Raw genomic sequence first — 5,758 nt, 5'->3', positions numbered from 1 at the left:
GGATGCTATTATACAGGTTCCTTTCTATGCTAAATTTTTGAAAGATCTATGTACAATGAAGAGAAAATTGAATGTGAAAAAGAAAGCCTTTTTAGCCGAACAAGTAAGTGTCATTCTTCAAAACAATAATGCTTTGAAATATAAAGACCCTGGTTGTCCTACAATTTCTTGCTTTATTGGAGAGCATAAAATTGAAAGAGCCTTACTTGATCTCGGTGCTAGTGTGAATTTACTTCCATATTCATTTTTTCAGAGTCTCAATCTAGGTGAGTTAAAACCAACTTCTATAACTCTTTTACTTGCCGATAGATCTGTAAAAGTGCTTAGAGGAATAGTCGAAGATGTTATTACAAACTCTGAAAATGCATAAAAATACATTAGGATGGACCATAGTTGATATAAAAGGAATTAGTCCTTTGATTTGTATACACAAAATTTATTTGGAGGAAAATGCTAAACCCTCTAGGGAAATGCAATGAGGACTTAATCCTAATATGAAAGAAGTAGTGAAAAATAAAGTTATTAAGCTTCTAAATAATGAAATTATTTATCTTATTTCTGACAACAAATGGGTAAGTCCTACCTAAGTTGTACCCAAGAAGTCTAGAGTCACTATGATAACAAATGAGAACAATGAGTTAATTCCCACTAGAACTATTATTGGTTGGCGCATATGCATTGACTATAGGAAACTTAATTCAATGACGAAAAAATATCATTTTCCTTTACCTTTCATGGATCAAATCCTAGAAAGAGTTACAGGTCATGAATTTTATTGTTTCCTTGATTGCTATTCAGGTTACAACAAAATTGAAATTGCATTGGAAGATCAAGAAAAGACTACTTTCGCATGTCCATTTGGTACTTTTGCATATCCAAGGATGCCTTTTGGATTATGTAATCCACTAGCCACATTTCAAAGATGCATGCTCAGTATATTTAGTGATATGGTTGAACATTTTCTTGAGATTTTTATGGATGATTTTTTTTGTTTGTGGTGATTCATTTGATGATTGTTTGACTAACTTAGAAAAGGTTTTGAGTAGGTGTGAAGAGAAGAATCTTGCACTAAATTGGGAAAAATGTCACTTTATGGTAACAAATGGCATTGTACTTGGTCATATTATTTCATCAAAATGAATCGAGGTTGACAAATCTAAAATTGAGTTAATTGCTAACTTGCCAACACCAAAATCTATTAAAGATGTTAGATCATTTCTAGGACATGCTGGTTTTTATAAAAGGTTCATCAAAGAATTTAGTGTAATATCTAAGCCCTTAAGTAACCTTCTAACAAAGGATAATATTTTGAAATGGACTGGACATTGTAAAAAAGCCTTTGTTAAACTTAAAAACTTGCTTACTTGTGCTCCTGTCATTCAACCTCCTGATTGGTCATTACCTTTTGAAATAATGTGTGACGCTAGTGATTATACCGTTGGTGCTATTTGGAACAAAGAAAAGATAAGAAACCTTACGTGAGTTGCTATGCAAGTAAAACTTTACATAGTGCTCAAATGAATTACACCACCACTGAAAAAGAATTATTTGCAGTAGTATTTGCATGTAAAAAATTCAAGTCTTATCTTGTTGGCTCACTTGTTGTTGTTTTTAGTGATTATACAGCATTAAAATATCTTCTTTCTAAGAAAGATTTTAAGGCTAGATTGGTGCGGTGGATTTTGTTACTTCAAGAATTTGATATCACAATCAAAGATAAGAAAGGCATCGAAAATGTTGTCGTAGATCATTTGTCAAGATTGACAATAGATTCAAAAACTGACATCACACCAATTGATGACTACTTTCCAGATGAATCTTTACTTATTGTCTCTACAATGCCTTAGTTTGCTAATATTGTCAATTTTCTTGTTTCAGGATAATTGCCAGCTCATTGGAGTACCCAAGATAAAAGAAAGTTCTTGAATGAAGTGAGGAACTTTTATTGGGATAACCCATATTTATTCAAATATTATCCTGATCAAATATTTTGAAGAAGCATTCCCGGCAATGAGGTAAGCAGTGTCATTAAATTTAGTCATTCTAGGGCATGTGGGGGTCATTTCTTATCAAGAAAGACAACTGCAAAAATCTTACAAAGTGGATTTTACTGGCCCACCATGTTTAAGGACTTACATGCATTCTGCAAGTTTTGTGAAAATTGTCAACAGTTGGGATCTATTTATAAATGTCACATGATGCCTTTAAATCCTATTCTTGTCATTGAGATCTTTAAATGTTAGGGTATAGATTTCATGGGTCCATTTCCTCCATCATTTGGTTTCCTGTACATATTAGTCGCAGTAGATTATGTTTCAAAATGGATAGAGGCAATTCTAAGTCGAAACAATTATCACAAATTAGTGATAAAGTTTTTGAAAGAAAATATTTTGAGTCGATTTGGAATCCCTCAAGTCATGATAAGTGATAGTGGAACACATTTCTACAACAAGCCATTTGAGTCTTTAATGAAGAAATATGGAATCACACATAAACTTGTCACCCCTTATCACCCTCAAACAAGTGGACAAGTAGAGCTCTCTAATAGGGAGATCAAACACATTTTGGAGAAAACAGTGAACCCTAATAGGAAAGATTGGTCTTTAAGACTTAATGATGCAACTTAGGCTTATCAAACTGCTTATAAAACATCATTAGGTATGTCATATTATAGATTACTCTATGGAAAACCTTGTCATTTCCCTGTGGAACTTGAACATAAAGCTTATTTGACTATTAAAGTTTTCAATTCAAATCTTGATAATGCTAGTCAACTACAAAAATTACAAATAAATGAGCTTGAGGAAATAAGAAATGATGCATATGAAAATTCAAGAATTCATAAAGCAAGAATCAAAGAGTTTCATGACAAGAAAATTCTGAGAAAAACATTTAATGTTGGTCAAAAAGTCTTGCTTTATAATTCTCAACTGCATTTATTTCCTGGAAAACTAAGATCAAGATGGAGCGGTCTTTTTATTGTGAAACATGTGTATCTATATAGGGCTTGTGATATTGAGAATCCAAAGAATGACAATGTTTTCAAGGTAAATGGACATCATTTGAAAGTTTACTTTGACTATTTTTCAGTTAAAAATGACTCTATTGAATTGGGTGATCCTGTATATAAAAATTGATTTTTTTTTCGCATTGTTTTTGTGTTTCTTTTTTAGTGATTTTTGCTAGTTTCTCTAATCCAGTCAAATGGCGAATAATGGTACTCTATGACTTAAGTCGGTTCTTTTAGTTTTCCATAATAAATGATATTTGTATATATATTTGTGCAATTCTTTGAATCTCTCTTCCAATTCTCATTTGCAAATGGACATTAATCTTGAAAAATTAAAAAAGTATTTTCCCACTTTGTCTCAAAATGCGATTACAAAAATTTACCATACTAAATGTGCAAAATTAAGGTTGTTAATGAATCATAGAATTCTTGAAGATATTCGCTGGTTAATTGAAGCAAAAGTTCAATTATCAGGTGAGTCCTTTAATTCCTTCATTTCACACATGCCTAGAACAGGTAAAAGCACTTTTGCCAAGAAATGTCGTGCAAAATGACTGAAAGTCTGTCATCGATGTGCCAGATGGACTTGTAATGCACAATGTTGTTCTTTAGGAATGGTATCTATAAACCGTGAAGATAAAATACAATTCATTAAAGATGACCTGAGTAAGGAGTCTTTAGATAATCTTCTATTAACTCTTGAGACGCATCCTAGTGGAGATGTGCATCATGCAATTCATGATTTATGATCTTATTTTCATAAAGAACATGATCGATTTAGTCTTGAAAATTTGACTAAGAAAGACTATGTTTGCTAGTTTTTAAGAAAACTGGATGAGAAGCCTATCCCCGACCCATAGAGGCTGTTTAAGCCGTTCTTGAACGTAAAACCAAGGAAAGATGTGAGCCACAATCACAACTACCTATACATACACATGCTTTTTCAAAAATAAATAAATAAATAAAGAGAGAAAGAGAGTGTGTGAAAGACTCCAGCTGGCCTACATATAGGTGGTATGATTGCCTTTTTAATTTCTCATCTATAAAATCCTCTCTTCCTTCCTTTCATTTCTACTCAACTTATACATTCAATAAATATATAAGTGTGTAGAAATGGCAAGTTCCTCAGGTCATCATATAAGAAATATTTGTGGTTTCAGTGGATCTAGTCTTGGAAAAGAAAAAGAGTTTTTCGAATCAGCAAATCATCTTAATCAGGTGCTAACTGAGAGAAAGATTCATTTAGTGTATGGGGGAGGAAGTCTTGGGTTAATAGGAGGTGTGTCCATAGCTGTATTTTTAGGAGGTAGTCAAGTTTTGGGGGTCATCCCCAAAGCTTTAGCATAATGGGACATCATTGGAAAAATAATTGGAGAGGAACTACAAGTCTCTATAATGTCTGCTTGAATGAATGCAATGTTTAACCATGTTGATGTCTTCATTACCTTACCAGGTGGTCTAGGCACATTAGAAGAGATCTTTCATATTTCCTCTTGGGCCCAACTGCACATTCACCATAAACTCATAGGTCTGTTACATATTAATGGTTATAATGATAAGTTATTGTCTTTTCTTGATCATGTTGTGGAACAGGAATTTCTAACATATTTTGCACGACAAATCATAATCTCTACTGCTACTACTAAATAATTAATTGACCAAATAAAATCTTTTATTCCTGTAATTGATCCCTCTATAAGTTGCATAAATTGGTCATCTAAGAAAAGCTGTAAAAAGCTTAGATTGAATTTGAGTCTTCATTTGTGAACTTTTATGTCTTTTAGTTTTATTATTATGTTTTGTTGTTTCCTATATTTATTTAAGTGTGCTTTAGGTTTGTCAGTGTTTGTTATTTCAAGTGATGTCTTCTATATTCTATCTTTCTACTTTAGGACATTAAGGACAATGTCTTATTTTGGTTGGGGAAGAGGGTAGTAGTTGAAAAAAAAAACTTTAACTAATTATTTTTTCCATTTCATAAAGCATGTGCAAAATTGTTGTTACTAGGATGGTAGAGCAAATGAGCTCTTTTGTTAAAGTGACTCTTGAGACACATCTTAGTAACCATTCTTAACAAGGTGTATCAAAATACTTCTTGAAATATTAAGGTCTACAAACTCTCGCATTGTTATTACTTAATTATGTTCATATACTTATTTAATATGTATTTTTAAACCTTAATTTTCACATACACACTTTAACATATGATTGTGGGTTGCACATTAGATTATTACATTATTTATGTTCTTTTGTTAAAGGTAACAATTAAGAGAAAGGGATAGTATATAATTTGCAAAAAAAAAAGCAAAAAAATGATGATAATAAAAATATAGATAAGTTTGGTTTCATAGCCTCCCTAACCTAAGTAATTAAGCTTGAGGGGTGTTTTAACACCTAATACCCTAAAGTCAACTGAGTTGAGAGTTATTGACCCAAAGCTTGTTATATAGGTTGAGGAGAGAAAAGCTTAAAGGAATTAAACATTGCACTATCTACGTATCAGTATCTGTAACCCAAGTTACTAAGCTCGTAGGGGTGTCTCAACACCTAATGCCCTAAGATCAACTGGTTTGGGAGTCATTAGCCGAAAGCTTGTTACATGAGTTAAAAATACATTGTCTTTTAAGTTACAAGTATATATATTTTTAATAAAAAACATAAAAAAGAAAAAAAATCCCAACCCATGGAAGTTAACCTTAAACATTAGAACAAAAATTTTGTTTTCTTCCATGAAAAGCTCCATAGCTA

This window comes from Populus euphratica, unplaced genomic scaffold, assembly GCF_000495115.2.
Source record: "Populus euphratica unplaced genomic scaffold, PopEup_1.0 scaffold105.1, whole genome shotgun sequence".
Classification (NCBI taxonomy): Eukaryota; Viridiplantae; Streptophyta; class Magnoliopsida; order Malpighiales; family Salicaceae; genus Populus; species Populus euphratica.
The sequence above is the reverse complement of the archived record's forward strand: the minus strand, read 5'-3'. Positions refer to the sequence as shown.